The sequence below is a fragment of the Ceratotherium simum genome, chromosome 9 (assembly GCF_057802395.1).
Source record: "Ceratotherium simum simum isolate JZ-2026a chromosome 9, ASM5780239v1, whole genome shotgun sequence".
NCBI classification, from domain to species: domain Eukaryota; kingdom Metazoa; phylum Chordata; class Mammalia; order Perissodactyla; family Rhinocerotidae; genus Ceratotherium; species Ceratotherium simum.
In genome coordinates this window covers 38,978,602-38,999,136 of record NC_141908.1, presented here as the reverse complement: position 1 = coordinate 38,999,136, position 20,535 = coordinate 38,978,602, and the positions used below count along the sequence as shown (strand labels likewise).

Below are 20,535 nucleotides of genomic sequence, written 5' to 3'. Positions count from 1 at the left end.
GAAATTTAGGTGCAGAGAAGTACCTAACCAAACTCCCCATCTTTCTAAGATGGTTGTACTAGAAAGAGCCAGTGGAAAACAAAAAGGCAGAGCACAGCAAGCAAGCATCATGATAATCACAATGACCACCATTTGTTAAGCCCTTACTTTGTGCCAGACACTGGACTATTATGTCATTTAATCCCAGAAGAACGATACTATTATGTTTTGTTTTGTTTTATTTTGTTTCTAAGGTTGAGCTGCAGATGCACAGAATTGAATTGATTCAATCAGTCATTCTTTTCCGTTACTGGCATGATGTAATCATCTGTCTAGACATGACCCCTATTTTTTCTTATCTTCTTTATCCCTCATCCCTGAGTGTATCTAATGTGTGTCCCTTCAATCTATTTTCCATAGATTTACAGATTTACAAAAATATGTAGTGTAGTGTCTGCTTTTAAAATGTATATAAAAATGGATCATACTGCATGTTTCACTCGGCAATTTGCTTTTTTTATTCAGCATTATGTTTCAGAGATCCATCCATGTCGATATATATAGAGAGAGCTAGTTCATCTGTTTAAACTGCTCCATTGTATACTATCATATCGATATACTATAGCTTACCTATGTGTTTTCCCCTGATGGATATCTAGACTGTTGCTAATTCCTATTACAAAAAGTGCTTCAATAAATCTTGTACATGTCTTTCTATGCATTGAGCAGGAGTCTAAGATTTACCTGGAAGTGGAATTGCTGGGCCTTAGGCTTCGTGCATTTTCAGTTTTAGTAAATCCTGCCAAATTACGAAGTAGCTTTACTGATTTACACTCCCACCAACAGTGTATGAGAGTTCTTGAGATAGATACTATTATTATCTCCATTTTGCAGATGAGGAAACACACAAAATGTCCCAAGTTAAACACTGTATCTGAACCCTGTCTTTCTAGCTCTGGAACTACACTATACAGTCATGCACCACAAAATGTCTCAGTCAACAACGGACCACATGTACCACTAGGGTCCCATAAGATTAGTACCATATAGCCTAGTTGTGTAGTAGGCTACACCATCTAGGTTTGTGTAAGTACACTCTATGCTGTTCACACAACAATGAAATCACCTAACAATGCATTTCTCAGAACATTCTCATCGTTAAGCAACACGTGACTATACAGTGTCACTGTACAATATACACTAATTAACAGTTGGAAATACATTCAGCTGCAAATGACAGAACCCCCCCGGCAGTGGCGTAAGCGGTATGGGTATTTATCATTTCACTTAACAAAAAGGCAAGAGGGTGATGGTTCCAGAGCAGTTCAGCAGCTCAGCTGTGTCATCAACAACATGGGCACTTTTTAGTTTTTAATTTCACCACCCTTAGCTTTTGAGTTTTCAGCCTTATTTCATCTCCTCTCAGCCCTAGGATGGCTGACATTGCTCTAACACCATGTCTGAGTTCAGAGCAGGATAAAGGGGGGAACAGTGGCACCGTGAAGCTCCTTTCTTGTTCTTGTTCTTTTTACAGGAAAGAAAAATGCCTTCGATGAATCCCCACTCATGCCAACCTACTTTCTTTTTTTTTTGTCTCATTAGTTGGAGCCCACTATTAGATCAATCTACAGGCAGAGTGGAATGAGATTATTATGTCTGGTTTAGTTCAACCACAACTCAGCCTCTGGGGAAACAGGGAGGGTTTCTCTTCCTGGATCTCAAGCCATCTCCATGTCTAAACCCTGTTCTGTCAGCAAGAAAGAAAGGCAATGACTGTTGGATAGCAACTTGGTTTTTCTTCTATCTCTCTGACCTTTTCCTCCCAGATATTTTTTGCTGGCTTCTTCTCCCCACTCAGATGTTACATACTTGTTTTTTCTTAGGCCTCATCTCTTCCCAAGATTCTTAAGAGAAGACCAACAGATGGCCAACAGACCAAATTTGAGTTTATGACTCCTGCTTTGTACTCTCCCTAGGCTGATAGCATCCATTTTCATTGCTTCAATTACCATATACATATTGATAACTCCTAAATTTATATCTCCAGCTTCCTCCTCTTTCTTAAGTTTCAGATCCATATATATCATTGCCTTCTTAGATAGTCATAAGACACATCAAACTCAACACGTCTAAACTGAGCTTTTCACCTCCCACCCAAACTGACTCTTTCTTTTCTGGTGCATCTTGTTGCAGTGAATACCACCCCCTTCCATCAAGTTGCCAAGGTCAGAGACCTATGAGACTTCCCACACAGTAGTTCTCAAATCTGTCTGCTTTTCTTTATCTGCATTGCAAACACTTTGATCTAAAACTCTGTGACTAAAGTGTTTGTGGTATGGACCAGCAGCATGGCTATGTGGTGTTTTGTTCAGGGCAAATTATACTCAGAAACTGAGATTGTCTTTGCCAATAATTTATTTAACACAAGTTCACTGCAGGAATTATAATTTATAGTAATAATATTTTCACAAGCCAATGGCATACAGGATAATGTCTTTTAATAAGTCAATAAAGAAATAACATACTCCAAACCAATGATAGGTTAATTACACTATTGTTCCAGGCAAAGGGGAGATGAAAAAAATTAAGTCAAAATTTAGTTGAGGTGTACCTTTCTACAAGTTGGTTCTCAGTAGAGTCAATCTTTCCAACTAAAAGATGGGCTTATCAGCTGCCAGCGTAGGTCCTTTGCTGCTGGGGCACACAGCTAGCAGGCAATGGCACCAGTGTTGGCAGGCAAGGTGGGCTTCTCCAACGGTTATTACTCTAGGGATGGTTACACAGCTTGTGCCACTGCCTATGAGGAGTAGCCTACCAGGGCAGGAACAGATGTCCCTTCTCTTCCTGAGACTGCTGCATGGTTTAACACCACTGCCCACCAAGAGTAGCCTGGTCACACCAAGAAGTGTCTCAAGATCTTTGGAGAGCTCCTTAGATCAGCAAAGAGTAGCCTTACTCAGACTGAATGCTCTTGAGTTGCTGGTCAAACCTCTTTGTTTTTAAAGCTTAAAAGTGCATCATGTGATGGACACCACTGCTGTTACTATAGTGCCAGTGACATAATGGGTCCTCTCCCCTCCAGGTGCAAGAGCTTCATAAGAGAGTACTAACATCCAATTTCAAAACAGTTTCATCAAAACAAGTTATTCAAAAGTTCAAACCACAAACAACTTTGTCCAAAACAAGCTTTCAAAACATGGATTTGAAATCATAACAAGTCAGTACACAGCACTTGGGTAATAAATGCAGAATCTCTCGCCCCGCCCCAGACCTCCTGAATCAGAATCTGCATTTCTAACAAGATCCCCAGGCAATTCACTAAAATTTGAGAACTTCTCACCTTAACTTTTGACATAGCTTATCAACTGGCCTCCCTGCATTAGTCTCTTGCCCCCTAAAACTCTCTCTCTACACTGCAAACCTCGTAAGTCACTTCCCTCATTAAGTCCTGTAACTAGCTCCCCATTGCTTTGGAGATAGAAAGGAAAAGCCTGCAGAATACAAAGCCCTGTGGAAGTTCCCCTCCTGCCTAGTCTCCAGCTCTATTCTGCATTCTGGGCTCCAGCCACATTAGTCTTCTTCCAATTCCTGTGCCAGGCCATATTTTCCCAAGTCAGGGCCTTTTTGCCTGTTGCCCCCTCTAACCTCCACCCAGCAGGATCTCAACTGCCCTGGCACATAGCTAACTACTACTCCTTCCTTTCCTCAAAGAAGCCCCCTCTCTTATAGCCCACGTGAAGTCAGCCACTTTCATGTTTAGCTCTCTTTGCACACTGTTTATCACAGTTGTAATTATATAATGAAGTGTGTCTTTCATTGTTTAAGGTCAGTCTTCCCCCACTGAATTGAAGCTCTAAGACAACAGCATCAGCTCTTGCATTGTTCCATCCTTCCAGCGCCTAGCACAGTGCTTGTTACAAGTTCAATGAGTAGCTGTTGACTTGATGAATATAAATGAATAATCATCCCCAGGGAGTTGTCCCGGCTCAGGGTGGCCCTGCTTTCTTAGTCCAACTGGAATCAAGACTCTGAAAAAGACTGAGGAGGGCCAAGGAAGTATAATTTGACCACCAGCAAGCTAATTGGGGATGAAAATGTCCAATTCTGACAGATGTACCCGGTGCACGTGCTGAAAGAAAAACAGAAGCAGCCTGCTGGAGAGTGATGGTAAACATTTTGTTCCCTGGCCAGTGCCCTCCTCCTCAACACACTCCCAAGCTGACCTGTAGAAGGACTTTTGTATAGTGGGAGGTCTCTTTTAACGTCAGTGAAAAAGGGTGTGAAGTGATGTTTGCTTTTTTCCCTTTGTTCTCTGGCTGAGTAAAGTCTGGAGGCGGTTGAGTGAGGCTTAGTAATACAATTGCCTTCCCTTTCAAATGCTAAAGAGAGTTTTTGCTCCTGGTTTAGTGTAATCTGAGAGTTGTAGAGGTCTGGAAGGGATCCACTCCCCTTCCTTTTGGCATCTCATTTCCCTTAGGCTAGTGGCAACTTCACAATTAATAGAAAAACCAAAGCTGCAAAAATATAGTCAACATTGCCCTACAGGCATCTTTGCATGGTGGAGAGTTAAATGTTAAATTTACGGGGAGGGCGCCAGAAGAAATCAGGATGTGTCAAGTCCCACAGTCCTGGAGCTGGCCAGAGATCCTGGCGTTCGTGGCATTCTTTCTCCAGGAGAGAGCTGAAGTCAGAGGTTGACGTGCTCCAGGTGGCTCTTATCGCAGCCTTTTGACTCCTATACAGGTGTGGATCTGGGTTTGGGAGAGCATGACTTTTACACAATTTGGAGGATGCTCTTTAAGAAAGAGAACGCAAAACTATGAATAAAGTCAGATTCAGGACTTCGGAAAGGACAACTGAGGGTCTTCATTGGCTTCATGATACATCCACCTCTGCCCCCAGTGGAGTGTACTGGAAAAGCTACTCACTCCTTAGAGCCTTAATGGAGTAATCTGTAAAATGGGACCTTCTACCCCTCCTCCATAGAAATAATGGAAGATAGATAAAGATGAATGAGACAAGAGAAAGTACCTAGTATTTGATAGGCAGTGCTCAATAAAAATGTCATTTTGGAGACGTCCTCTCTGAGAAGTTATAGATCCATTTTGGGCTGCCTTCTCCTCCTCTTCAGCGTCTCCTTTAGCTTTATTGAAGTTTTTGCAGGTACTGCTGTAATACATCTGGAACGTACATGATTACTTTGGAGACTTAACAGAAGTTCCCAAACTGATAGCTGAAGTCAATTCATTTTTTTTGAACATTGCAAGGATTTCTAATAAATTTAATTTGCTTTACTTTTTAAAGAGCCAGTCCAAGGTTTTTTTTTTTTTTTCTTTTTTGTTTTGTTTAATTTGATGTGTTATTTAATTTTTTTGCCACTGTGACAAGGTACTCCAAAGGTCAGTGTGGTGGTGTGTGTGTGTGTACAGCCTGAGAGTCATATTGTTTACCATCCCTAAAGTTTGCCACCCCTCACCAGTTCCACGTTTATAATCCTGAAGGCATCTGAGTTTATAATAAATCAAAATCAGCTAGTAAAGCTGTAGAGGAATGGAAAAGGAAGAAGGAACCTAAAACAACAGTGATGTGAAATCATAGGTAGCAAGTAGGTCAAGAGTATCAAGGTTAGTTGGGGAGCTTCTGGCCTTGTACTATCTTGCTCAACTCCCAGCTTTGCCACTTACCAATTTTTGACCTATAGCCTTATTCATTTGAACTTTGTAAATCTCACTTTGCTTATCTATAAAACTGGGATATTTATAGGACTTTCCTAAGAGGTTCACTGTGAGGATTAAATGAGAAAATCCTCTCAATGCACTAAGAACAGTAACTGGAACAGGGTAAACCCTCAATAAATGTTAGTTATTATTAAGAGCACCTCCTGTGTAGCCTGTAGTGAGCTTTATATATGTCACCTCGTGTTCACAACACTGGGAGGCTAAATGACCTGCCCAAGATGGGGAATGTAAGAGTTTAGACAATAATCGAGTTTTAACAAGTCTCCATGTACTGGTATTTACCAAATCAAAGACCCATGGATTTGTAAGAAGAATGCCTGTTTCCAAGTATTAAAATGTGGGAAAAAAAGATGTTTCTCAGAAATGAAATATAGTAGCGCTTTTTCTACCATACTACATCTTGCATCTCTCCCCCAAATTTCCCTTCATTAGAATTGTTAAAAGATAAACTGAGGCATATTAAAAACTTTAAGAGATTATTTGAGCAAAAATCAGTTGGAATCGAGCAGCATCCATTTTAGTAGACAGAAAGGAGCTCCAAGGAGTTGTACAAAATGAAAGACTTTTATAGGCAGAAGGGAGTGGGCCTTTTTTTACCAGGCAAAAAAGTGGGTTGGTTATTGCAAGGTTACTTTCCTTTAGGGAATGGCAGGGGTCTATCAGGCAGATAACCTAACCAGTGTTGATGAGGCGATTCCTGACTGACTGGTTTAGGATTCCATTTCTGGGAAAACCGAAACTATAATGAAGACTCAGTTTGATGATGTGGGGCTTAGCGTATGTGACTCCATTTGAGCCTGCTGTCTTGTTTTTTGTAACAGCATGTTCTCTATTGCCAGCATTACTTATTAGCTGGATTACATACAGAGACATCAGTGTGGGGTCTCGTAGAGTTTTCATTGTACCCTCCATTGTCGTCATTTCAAGATGTGATCCAGATATTTGGCAGGTCAAGCTAGGGAGGCCACCCTTTTTTCTGTCTAAAGAAAACTACTAGGCAACAGCATGGTGATGTTCAAAATTGTATTCTAATCCGAGATTTGAGCTGACCTACTCTTTAGGACACATCAGCTGAGGCTGGGGAGACCGGGATATGGAACTCGCCTGGTGGGAAACAGTGTGACGTAGGAAATAAAGTTGGAGGACCCAAGTCCAGTTGCAACTTCTTCAGCACAAGTAGTTTGAGACTTTGGGAAAATGACATTGTCTATAAAATGACACCAATATCTCATCCTGCCTACTTCTGAAGATGAGAGTGAGGATCCAGGATATAACACATGTGAAATGTAATGTGTGTGAAGGTGCTATACAAATGTAACCTTTATTAATGTAATTGTTAATTGCTATAGCTTGTGATTTTTAGGGGAAATGAGATGGTGCAAGTTGAGCAAGTCACATATAGAAAAGACACATGCATATATGATTGTGTATATATTCTGAAAAGCCTAGAAGGGTAGATGCCAAATTGTTTATTGTGGTGGAGCTTTCATATTTACTTCTATATTTGTGGATTGTATGAATTACTTTTACAAGCATGTATTTTTATAATATCTTTATTTCAATAAATTCCTCTAAAAACAACAAAGAACCACTGTGCGAAAGAGAAATTCTTTCAAAAGCTGTGACTTCGTCAAATTGAATCCATTTTAACACATCTTATTCTAGCCCCCAACCCCACCCCCAATATGTTATCAGATCATGTGAAAACCAGCCTCTACTAACCCCCATCTCTTTAAATTCTTCAGCCTAATATTTATTTGGTTCTTGTTGGTTTTGGTTATATATCTTCATATAAGAATGGAATATCTCTTTTGAAAGAAAAATGACTAATTTTCACACCACTAATTATCAAGATTTATAATCAAAAGAGACCCAATTTGAGTAGAGAATCAGCGGTTTCCTCAAGTCAGAAGCACAACATCTCAGAAATTAAGAGTTTCCCATAAAAATTTAAAGAAAAAAAAATTACTTTTAGGAAAACTAACATAAGTAATTTCACCTCTGCGGCCAGTCTTTGTCTGGATCGTTTGCTAGATGGATTTCCTCCTCTCATCTTAGAAATTAGTCACATGTTTATAGCTCTGTCCTCAGACCAACCTTCTCTCTGACAGACTCTTCTCTGGAGATCTCTATTCTCCCGCCTCTAGTATCATCTCTTTGCATATAATCTCCAAATATTTTTCTCTAGCCCCAACCACCCTTTTCATTTCTATAAGACTTTTCAATTATCAGCTCAATTTGGGTTCGTTGCTGGTATCTCAACCCAAACAAGCTCAAAGCCAAATTACTCTTTTTTCCTGTCCACCATAATTCTCCCCAGTTGCCCAGGGCTGGCCAAGACTGTCATTTTATCTTTAATTTCTCCCTTCTCTGTGTCCCTCTTCCCCATAATCCTTTGCTTAGATTTTTATTACATCCTTTGCTTCTTCCCATGTCTACCCCCACGTCCCTGGTTCAGGCTCTTGCTTTCAAAAAAAAGCAACATGAGTGAAGAGAGACAAGCAATGGGAGGTCAGAGAAGCCCTCACAATGGGACTAGTATGAGACTCAGAACTTGAAAGATATTGTCCTTACGTGGAAAAAGTTATTTCAAAATAATGGAACAGCATCAGTAGAGGAACCCCAGGCATTGAAATGCCTGGCATCGTTAAAGAAAGACAAGGAAGCCAGTGGGGCTTTTCAGGTTGGGGATGTATAGATATTCTCAGTGATTAGGCTGGACAGGTATGTTCATTCCTGGAAGCCTTTGAATTTCATTCTGCACACAGTGGAAAAATACAGACTTACGTGTCAAGAAAACCTGTTATGAAACTGTGATAGTTAAGGGAACAAGTCATGCAAATACTAACTATGGTGATAGGAATTTATACACAACATATTTGGCTCTTGGAATCAATTGTCTTAGTGATTAGTTGTTTGTGGGAGGAGGAAAGGTGGGAGATGAAAGTACCAGAGATGACACTGAGTTTGGTAGCCTGGATGTTTAAAAGCATGATTAACCTTGAGGAGAAACACAAATTAAGCTTTGTGTTTGTGAATGACAGTCGAGTTTAGTCTTAGGCATGTAGAGTGTGATGTGTCAGTGGGATATACAGGTGGAGGTGTCCAAAGCACACTATTACCTCTGTGAGAATGATCTCCTGGGAAACCTATTTCTAGCTCCCTGTTGGATATATGGCTTTTATTTATATATTCCTTCAACACAAAGACAACCTGTCTAGCCCTGAACCCATCATGATTCCCTCACTACAAACCACCTTCACATACCCACTGCCCTATTTTGGTTAATGATATTTTCATTTCCCAAACTCCTTGTCTACTACCTGTGGGTTGTTCTCAATTCCTCGCTCTCCTTTGATGCTTATATTTATTTAGGCATCAAACCTTATTGATTTTTCCTTTACAGTGTTTCTCACTCCACATATCTTCTGCCTCTTCTAACTCCACTGCCTGATTCTGGTCCTTTTTTTTTATGGCTTAATAACCACCTTCTAATGGAATCCTTGCCTCCGGTCTGTCTCCAAATAACCCATTCCATCTACCACAATAAACTTACTCTTCCTAAAACCCTAAATTGATCCTGTCACTCCCCTTCTCACAAACTTCCATTGACTTTCTGTCATCAACAAGGGGAAGTTCAAATTCTTTAATATTATAAAATTCATAATATATCTACTCTAGCATTCTCTCCAGTCAAACTGATCTATTTAGTAGTCTGGGAACTTACTTTTCTCTCTCTCAGCCTTGCTTCATTGCCTGCAATTTTATTGGAGTATATGGAGGATGAAAGATAAGTTTATAGAAATACCTTGAAATGGAAAAAGAGAGGGGCTTGGTATCCTTGCAAAGTCTCAGATGGGACTCCATTGAATACACCTGGCTAACCTGCTGTGCCAGCGGGCTCCCATCACAGACCTAAAGTCTATGGAAGGGAAGGAAACGGGAAAAGAAGAGGAAATGAGGAGAGGGAAGGAAGAGGAGATAAAAGAAAGAGATGCAAAGGAGTTAGACAGGAGTGACACAAACATCAGAGCTCTAAATAACAGTCTTTATAAACTTAAAAGTGATTATCCTCTTGTCTCTGAGCTTCTCAAGGGCAGAAACCAGGTCTTGATTGCCTTTGTCTCCCAGCACCCAGCACAAAGGCTGGCACATGGATGCTGCTCACTAAACAATTCTTAAATGAATTGTCGGCAATTAACTCGTCTTCTTCAATTAAAAGATCTCGGTTCCTTCACTATCTCTTCAGTTTGTGTTTCACAGTCATCAAGATTTCCTTTGCTTTCTGTGTGCCTTTTCCAAGATGCCTAGAACAATATTGAGGAAAAAAACACAGCACTCAGAGAAGAGTCTTTAAAATATGGTATATAATGGGGAATTTATTTACCCCAACACAGTCTTATTTTTTCAGCCCGTTTCCAGAGTCATATTTGAGTTTCTGTCTCATTTCCAGCTTATGAGCAACTTTAACCATTAACTCTTTCCAGCAACGATCATTCATTGTTAGTCACTGCCCTTGCTATGTTTTTCCTCTTAATAAACAGATTACTCTCTGCTAGTTGCTAATGAAGTTCATTCTTTTTGCCTCCACCTCTTCTCCATCTTGCCAGACCATTTGGAATTCTAATCCTGTCCTGGATGCTAGCCTTCCTAACTGACGATGGGTGTCATCTGCTAACAGCATGTATCATCTGTCAGCTTTAGGAGCTTATTTTCTGTTTTATCCATGTAAATCATTGATGAAATATTAAAGAATCAGCCCCAGAATGGAGTCCCGCGGGATATGATCTCTAATATCCCTGAGTTTGACATAAGTGCCATCAATAACGAACTGGTTGTAAGACTCCCTACCCCAGAGCCACATTTCCCCAGTGTTTTGATTGAATGCGGTCTTGGGGAAGATAATCAAAAGTCTTTCTGGGGCCAAACAGCTATGAAAAAGTTTAGAGAGAAATTTAACAAACTGACTGCCCACTCTTCTGCTAGGCACTTTACTTATGTTAATCTAATTGATCCTCCCACAATTCTCTGAGGTTCTATAGCATAGTGGTTAACACCATAGATGCTAAGGATGGACTGACTGAGGTTGAATTTTTACTCCATCACTTTCTAGCTGTCTGATCTTGGCAAGAGATTGAAATTCTCTGTGCTTTAGTTTTATCATCTGAAAAATAAGGAAATAGAATTCATCTCAGAGGATTGTTTTAAGGATTCCATTGCATGTAAAACACTTAAACAGTGCCTGGCACAAAATGAATCTTCTACAAATCTTAGCTATTATAATAATTCCATATTAAAGTTGAGGAAACTAAGGCTGGTATGTAGTGGAGCCAAAATTTGAGACCCAGGGGTGTCTTATTCTAATTCTTAAGCTTTTTCTATTCTACTATGCAGACTTTAAAATTCATATCCCACATATTTCCAAAAGAGACTTCAGATGAAAATGGCCATAGCAATCAGAAATGCATTAGATTATACTGAAACCTCATAATTTAAGCCAAAATTTTTTTTGATAGGGAGGTGTTCATATTTGATTAAAATATTTTTTTTTAAAATGTTATTTTATAAGAGAAAAAATCAACCTAAATTTAAAATAAAAATCATAGAATCTTAAGTTTGAAAAACTATAGGGATCATCTAGTTTAAACTACTAATTAATAAGAGACGCTTGGAATTTTTTTTCTTTTTACCTGTTTATTTTTTCTAATTACATAAATTGTAAATGCTCAAAGTAGAAAACTTGGAAAACTCTGAGAAGTCCAGAAGAGGAAAATCACCCGTAATTCAAACACTAATGATAATCACTATTAATGATTTCATGTACATACTCTTCAGTATTATTTTTTCATACACAAGTTTTCTTTACAAATGTATCAACATATATGCTATTTTAGTAGCCTGCTTCTTTTCACTTAGTAGTAGATTATAAGCATTTCCCATGTCATTATTTTATTGATTTTTAAAATCTGTAAAATCTGTAAAAAATAAATCATATGAGAGTACCATAAATAATCTAACTAATCCCCTATTGTTGGACATTTAGGTTGACTCTATTTTTCTTTCCTACTATTATAAATAAGACTGTCATGAAGAGCCTTGTATTATGTTGTTGCATAATTCTCTCATTATGCACAAATCCTTTTTATCCTTAACAGATGGTTAGCCAGCCTCTGTTTGATCACTTCCAGTAACAGGGAGCTCACTTCTTTGCCAGACAGCTCATTCCATTTATGGATAACTCTAATTGTTAGAAAGTTCTTTATTTTTAGCCCAAATCTGTTCCCCTTAACTTACACTCATTGATTCTAGTTTTGCAGTCTGGAATTGCCCAAAGCAATCTTTCCTTTTTGTACTCGGCAGCCCATCAAATACTTGAAGAAGGCCATAATGAAACTCCCTAAATGTTCTCTTCCTGAAGATAAATATCCATGCTTATGAGTCTTATGATAAAAAAAAGGATGAGGAATTGGTAGCAGTAGGGGGTTCCTCATGAAAGATATAAATTTGGTAACATCATATTTCCCTTTTTGCTTTGGCCTCCTGGAAGCTCAGAGCCTAATTGGTTGCCCGATCTTTGTAACAGTATAACCTTATCACCTACATACATGTGTACTACCTTTTCCCCTAGGTCTAATCATCCTATTTTGCCTATATTTTTTCTGGCTATTATTTTTCCTTAAAAAATTTTTTTTATTAAAGTCTATCTCTGTAAACTCTGTACGTTTATGGTACAAAGTGTATTATAATCAAATAAGTTTCTCTATTTCCTTTAACCATTCTTTGTATGAAATTAGTTGATCATTTTTGTTTCCTCTCACCATTTTAGTATACATGCATGTCTTTTACTCCCAAAACCTACCAAACAGTTGACTAGTTTTAATTCCCTGCCCCTTTTCTCTGATGGAGAAGCTTAATGGATTGGGAAGATAGAAAACATAATCTCAATCCTCCTGCATCATGAATAGTTTCTATCAAATTGTCAATCTCTCCTCTGTCATCCAGCAATACCATTTTCTGGTCTCAAAAGAAGTTAGAGTGCGTATCTCCCCACCCTCAGATCAATGATTAACATGAGTGTGACACTGCAGGGTTGACAATCCTTTCTACACCCACATGAGGATGGGTAATCCATCCCACAGCACCTCTGAGAGGACGGTAGTGTTATCCTCATTTTACCATAAGGGAACAGAGACGCCGAGAGGTGAGACTCGAACCCAGGTCCTCTCACTCTGAACCTGAGAGCCCACCCCTGCCCCTAATATGCACTGACTTCAGAAGAGCTCTGGACTGACCCAGGCCACAAGGATTCCACTACCGTTGGACGAGAGGCAGGCGACTCTGCATGTTCCTCCTTTCATTCGGGAATCCAGCTCTGATTATCCTCTTCCCACAGAGAGAAGCGTGGTGGCTGCCAGTTGCATATGGCTTGACGAAGATAGGAGAGGACATAAAGGCGGCCCCCCTCCTCCCTGTGCTCCCGGATGAGAATCAAGCAGATTGTTTCCTATTTGGAGGAAGTAGATGTGAGAAACCTAAGGCAGCAGGCAAAGCTCAAATGGGTGAGAATAAAAAATACTCCCCCGACCCCCTTGCGAGGTTCTGCCTAGAGGAGCCAGGTATGAAGGCACCAGGGCTGTCTGTGGGCCAGAGAGCTAGAATGTTTCTGCCCCAAGAGTTTCCTTCCTGAATATCCCCTCCTGAAGAGAGGCTGCGATTGCCTTCGGCCTCCCTGGAAGACCTCTGCTGCTGGCAGGCTGGCCTGGTGTAACAGCTCAGAGTTGAAACCCTCTTAAAAATAGCTCTGTTCCCTTCTGGGTTTAGCAACTCACACTTGAAAAGCTCTTTATTCTTTATAATGAATAGAGAGCAGGGACTTTTCATTGAAAAAGAAGAGCTATAACACAAAATAAAGGCAGACTGAGGGTAGTTATTCTTTTGAAGCGGTGGACAGAGAGGGCTTCAGCACTCGGCTTTCACAGGTATCAACCCTTTCCTTGGATTATTCCTGGAATAGAGGTGTGGAGAGGCTTTTGAGCGGCTCTTGCTGTCAAAAGCGCATGTGTGGCGAGCGGTATTTCAGGTGACAGCACTAGCTAGAAACCAGCAGAGCAGACTGAAGTTGAAATTTCAGTCTAATTAATTGACTGAAGAAGGAAAAGACCTGAAAGAAAGCCTTAACTCTTTGCTATCCAAACCTTTATGGCTTGTGCCCATACCCTGGAGGGACTGAGAAGGGCTGAAAATAAAAGGATGGGAGTTGGGAGGTCATGAAGCTGATGCCTACTTTGGCAGGAAGAATCATTGTGAGGTGTGTGCTGGGGAGTCTTGTCTGTCAGAGAGGCCTTCCTCAATTTAAGTCTTTTCCAGAAAGGAAGAGGAGTTCAGATGGAGAAATGAGGTAAAACTCTTACTCTACAATGTCAAGTCTTGTTTCAAAGTAATGCATTTTCTTTAAATCAAATGAAATGCAACTCTCAGGATCCCATTGAGCCGGTGAGAAATTCAGTCTCAGCTGTTGTTGGGGTCTCCTCCTCTACTAAAGATTTTAGCATTTGGGGGGCGTAGGTGTTGCATGGGAAAGAGGAGGAAGACATCTGAATTAGGCAGGGTAATTAAACCTAGTTATTAGGCAAAAAACCTCCAAATTGCAGTGTCTTAAGATAAGAGGTTTATTTCGTACTCACACAAAGTCCAGTGTGGGTGTTGCAGGGTCAGGAGGTCATCCTGGGCAGCTTTCCTCAAGTGGTAACTCAGGGATCCACGGTCCTTCCATCATGGGCTCTTCTAGTCATTCTCTGAGCTTTGCAATCCTTTGCTTCCTGCCACTCAGAGCAGAAAGGGATTAGAGGTGGCAATGGAGAGATCACGAGGACGTCTTTAAGGGCCAGGCCAATGGTGTACACTACTTTAGCCTACGTTCCATCGGCTAGACACAGTCACTTGGCTCCACTTACATGCAAGGGGGCTGGCAGAGAAATAGAGTTGAACTGTGTGCCCCAGGAAGGAGAGTGAAATAGATATTGATGAAACTTAGCCATCTCTACCAAAGTACCTCATCTTCGGGCTACGTGGTCTTTTCTGTTATTCTCTCTGTTCACCCCACATGGTCCGTAGAAGCCTGGTGCTCTCTGTTGCAGTGGGATTCAGTGGGGCTGGAAGCCACACCCTGTGGTCTTGCCACTTCTCCTGGCAAGGGGCATCATGGACCCAACAAATTCTAACCCTTCTGTGTCTGGAGAAAAATCTCTTTCTCTTTCCTTCTCTCTGACCTTCCTCTAGAACTCCTAACATAGCCTTTTCAACATACTCAGCCTTTCACAGAAGATAAGAAGCAAAGTTACTCTGAAACAGCTTCAGCCAACCAGTGGCCCAACCATCTTCTTGGAATGAAAGGAGGAGAAAAATACAGAGAGCGCAATACAAATCAATTATTTCAATAAATCATCATGCCACCAAAATGCCTGAGTCCCCTGGCATTTATGAGACATTTGACTCAAGACCTTCACAAACTTTCAAACTCAAGAATATCATCCTTTTTTTAGACCTTTTTTACTTCCATCACAATAGGAGATAGTTTTTTTTCAGCATCATTTTCATAAAGATGGAGAAGTTATAATCACTGCGATGGGACAGAGTCAGAACACATACTTGAGATGGGGATGTTGGGCAGTTTACTAGGCTGTCACTACCTAGGCAAGCTGATGCCACCTACCATTATGAGAGTGGGCCAGAGCCAAATGCCTCAACAAAATAACAAATTGTTGCTAACCATGGATCTCTGAATCTCTCATAGAGAGTTGAAAACTTGGAATGACAATTACCATAGTTTGTTTTAATTTTCCCAAGAGACAAAATTTGGCAGGAGTTCACCTGGTGGTTTTTATGAGTTCAAGTCTCTGGACCTTGGGACTTACATTCCATTGGACTGAACGAAATTCAAGTGCCATTTGACAGCCACAGAAATCTCAGAGGAATTGTGGCTCATGGAAGTGGCTTCAAAGACAAGATATGGAGAAGTAGTCTGATTTTCAGAAAGGGGAATCATGGAAACTTTAAGTGTGTAACTTGGAGGCTGATTCATTTTAATGCTCATCTAGATTTTGCTAATCAACAGATAGTTTATTACTTTTTAAAAGAACATAATAATTGCTATGGGCTGAATGTATGCTGAAACCCTAACCCACATGTGATAATATTTGGAGATGGGTCCTTTCAGTGGTAATCAGGTCATGAGAGTGCAGCCATCATGATGAGATTAGTGCCCTTATAAGAAGAGACACCAGCGATCTTGCTTCCTCCCTTGCTGCCTCCCTGGCTCTCTTTCTCATGCTGGCACTGTGATCTCAGACTTCCCAGCCTCCAGAACAGTGAGAAATAAATTTCTGTTGTTTAAGCCACCCAGTCTATGGTAATTTGTTATAGCAGCCTGAACTAAGACAATAAGCATTTCAAATTAGGATGAGTTTGCTCAAAATAAGTCATACCTTTTCTCCTTTTTAGTTGGACTATTAAATTGTCAGATTAGGGGAATATCATAGACCTACTTCAATCTCGATTATGTTGAAGCCCTCAATAGTAATATATTTTGATGGATTTGAAGTCGTTGAACAATCAAATGTAGAGTGTTGTTCAAGATTGCGCTTTGAGAACAGTTAATTAATAACAAATTGCTCTTACCTGTCTCAAGTCTGAAGCAATGGATAAATAAATGCATGTGTCACCCCATAGACAAAAAACCCTCAGCTTTGTTTTCGGTAAAACTGATGAGAGAACATGGCTAGTTATGTGCCACAATCTGTCCTCTAATAGTTCCTAATATTCCAACTCTCACACAGTTAAACTTTCCTATCCAGTCTCGGGCATAGCTGGACCACCGCAGGCCTCCCCCTAGGGGGCAGCTCAGTGCTTGATGGCGGAGGAGAGTTTGTGTGTTCTGAGCAGAGGCAACTTCAAAGAACTCAGAGAAGACTCAGTCAGGCATTTTCAGTGGCTTCTCCAAAATTCACTAATCACCAAGCATGGCTGGAGAGAGACGGAGTGGACTAGAAGTGGTAGAAGTTAGGATCCTGACATTTCTGGAAGAGCCGAAGTTCTTATTTTACCAGCCAAGTTAGGAATGCATGGAGAGGGATAGAGAGTCGTTACTTCTGGCAAACAATGAGGGAACCTAGAGTCAGTCCTTTCTTCTTGCTGCTGTTTCAGTCAACATTGTGCTATTTGATTCACATGAAGTCATAGAAGGAATGTACATCTTTTTCGAATAGGAAGAATAGCTGACATGACAAATGAAAGGACCACAATTAAAAATTATCTCAACTCAGTGCAACCTAGGCTGGAATCTCCTAGATACAACTGAATAGCAATAAATATCAAGGCCTTTATGTAGGTTAAAAAATTTTAAAAGAAAACTACATACACAATGCAACTGTTCAGATACTGGGTGGAGACAGACAGCTTTGACATCAATTTATATAAAAATGTTCTAGGATTTTAGTTTATCTGAACTTAATATAACAACTATTATGTGTCTGCTAAAAATGTTAATGCAGTCTCCAGCTGCATTTGTTCAAGAAATGATTGCTTAGAGTGTATTCCATGGCAGGTATTGTGCTGAGTCCTGGGAGTTGATGGTCGCACAGTGTCTGAAGTAATCTGTCTGGTGAAGGGCACATACTTAAAGAGCAGCATTCATGAGTTAAAATGGAGGATTAGTGGGTGCAGACTTAGTCCTATTTCTTTAGGTTTCCATGAGGCAACTTCTACTAACCCATGAGAACAATATTTGAGTATTTTATTGGTAGGAATTATTTTACCTGGAAATGACAAAAACACTGACATAACTAGCTTAAACAGTAAGGAAATTTAGTATCTTTTATAATTTAAAAAGTCCAAAGGTAGAGCCAACATGTTATAATTGGCGCCGGGGATCTATTTCTCTGCTCTTCTTTGAACCCTTACAGTTTCTAAGTGAAGACTTTCTTCAGACTGGCTCCTCTTGTGGTTAGAAGTTGGCTACCATCATTCCTGGGACAAAATGCTTCCTCATTAGAAAATCTCTTCTCCAACCATTGAACAAAGGTTTTCACCTTCAGTCTAATTAGGTTAGTTTGTATCACATGCCCATCCCTGGTCCAACAGCAGGCTCTGGAAAAATGCCATGCACAGATTGGCTTAAGCCTAAATTCTGGAACCAATCACTTGCAAGGGGATTAGAGTTACTATGATTGGCTTGACTTGAGGATAGAGTGAGCTTCCTGAGATATTTGGGCAACGGAAGAAGGGGCTTTTGTAAACAACCTCAGGGTTCTGTTTGAAAGGAGGAAAATAGTGGGAATGGATGCTAAATAGGTGACCAGAGGAGAAGGAAAGTCTTATTGGATGGGTGGGTTTAGGGGAAAAGAAGCTAGGCAGCTTTCCATTCTCTTTTTTCAGGAAACCTGTCATCTTCTAGTGGTGGTGCCTTTCTTTATGTGGTAATAACCGTAACTCTTACCCTCAAAACCTTGCTTAGTGGTGTAGATTCAATTGTCCTGCTTCTCTGTATCTTATTATGTCACATAAATTCAATTAGGTAGGGGTTAGTAAAAAGGCTGATTGTGATCAAGGTCCATGTTCTACTCTACAATCTATGTTTACTGGAAATAAGGCTGACCTTTTGATCTTCATCTCTTGGATTCCTGTGTCTATTTCTAATTAATTCATAACCAAAGGGAGGCATGATTATCACCCCTAAAAGCCTCAACAAATGTGCCCTCAGGAGCAAGCAAGAATCTAGAGGATTCTGAGAACTCTCTCACATAGAGGAAATGTAGAGTTCAATATTGAGACATTCAGCTGCCCTCAGATGTCTAAATATATCTAGATATATCAGATATTCAGAAAGTTCAAAGGGTGAGAATTTTCACAGGCATAGCTGTGGAGAAGGCTGCTCTGCTAGTGATGAGAACTTTGTCATTGGAAGTATCCACACACAGACTGGATGGCAATCTTTCAAATACGTTTTAAAATGGAATTCTGCACATTTGGGAAGTTAAGCACAGTTATTTCTATAGTATAATCCAACGTTTAGTTCTGTGTAGTCCCGTGTTGTAGATATTTTAGACCCGTGGTTTTCAAAGTGTGATGCCTGGAGCAGCACCAGCATCACCTGGGAAGTTGTTAGAAATGCAGATTCTCAGGTCCCACCCTAGACCTCCTGTTATGGATTGAATTGTGTCCCCCCAAAAAGATATGTTGAAATCTTAACTCCTAGTACATCAGAATGTGAAATAGGGTCATTGCAGTTGTAATTAGCTAAGTTAAGATGAGGTCATCCTGAAGTAGGGTAGGCCCTTAATGCTCTACGACTGGTGTCCTTCAAAGAAGAAGAGACAGACACAGAGACACAGATATGAGAGGAGAAGACCATATGATGATGGAGGCAGAAACTGGAGTTGTGCAGCTTCAAGTCAAGAATCACCAAAGATTGCTGCAAACCATCAGAAGCTAGGAAGAAGCAAGGAAGGACTCTTCCCTACCTCAGGAAGATTTCAGAGAGAGCATGGCCCTGCCAACACATTGATTTCAGACTTCTAGCCTACAGAAGTGAGAGAGACAATAAATTTCTCTTATTTTAAACCACCCAGTTTGTGGTAATTTGTTATAGCAGCCCTAGGAAACTAATACACCTACTGAATCCAAAACTCTCATATTGCTGCCCAGCAATCTGTGTTTTATAAGCCCTCCTGAAGATTCTGATGCATGCAAAAATTTGAGAACAACTGATTTCTAGTCTAGATCTAGACCAATGTCTCTCACTCTGATATGCATGTGAATCAACCAGAGATTTTGTTAAAATACAGATTCTGATGCAGTAGATCTGGGGTAAGGCCTGAGATCCTGCATTTCCAATAAGCTCCCATGTGATGCTATACTGCTGGTCCAAGGACCAGACTTCGAGTAGCAAGGATCTAGATCAGTACTATCCAACAGAACTTTCTATGATGACGGAAATTCTGTATATCTGTGCTGCCCAATAAGAAAGTCACTAGCCATATGTACCTATTAAACATTTGAAATGTGGCTATCCTGAGAACTGAATTTTTAAAAATTTTATTTAATTTTAATTAACTTGAATTTATATAGCAACATGTATTAGACAGTGCAGGTTATCATCTCCTCGTTCCAAGACTTAAATGCCGTGTTTTACAAAGCTTGCAGGGCTCTCAACTTTTGTTCTTCTGAATTATCCGTAATTTAGTAGCCAGGACTGGTGGTGGTGTGCCCTATGCAAGCCTACGTGTGCTCAATAGTATATTAGGAGCCACTGGAGAACATAAAATAAAGATTACAGTGCCTTTGCCCTTAAGGAACTTCCTATTTAGAACCGACTCTCATTGTATTTCTACCGGTTTCTGCCAAGCCTGACAGCGTTAGTTCAATGTTAAAGGGGGGGGGGGGGAATTAAGCAATAATTAGAAGAGATGATGCTTGGCAGGGGCTTTTTTATCTCAAGGCTACCAGATTTTGTTCATGGAATTTGAGAACATGAGTGATTTGCATATGTTGCATAAATTTGCATCTTGTATTCAAGAGACCTGACTCCAAGTCTATGAAGTACAATTTAATTAATTAGTGGAACCTACTAGCGTTGTATTCAGAACAGAATTCAGGGCATAACACACATGAAATAGCTAGCAGTTGACAACAATTCGGGAGATTCCAGACCAGGTCAGGAGACACCAAAAAAGGAGCAGAAGAGGTTCACAGCTAAGGGAAAGGAGAGATACCAGGAGTTTGTTCTCATCCCTGACCCCTGCCTCTATGCACCTCAAGTCTT

The 20,535-nt window shown here is 40.3% G+C and overlaps 1 long non-coding RNA gene across 1 annotated transcript in view; it reads right to left on the bottom strand.

Annotated features, from left to right (window-relative positions):
* Positions 1–7,369: 7,369 nt before the first annotated feature.
* Positions 7,370–20,535, bottom strand: part of LOC147916274 (uncharacterized) — a 39,374-nt gene continuing 26,208 nt past the window's right edge. Inside the window, exons 2-4 of the long non-coding RNA XR_015553202.1 lie at positions 14,402–14,536; positions 13,010–13,221; positions 7,370–10,024 (exon numbers count right to left, since the gene is read on the bottom strand). This is a non-coding gene — a long non-coding RNA (uncharacterized LOC147916274). The remainder of the gene's footprint in view (positions 10,025–13,009; positions 13,222–14,401; positions 14,537–20,535) is intronic.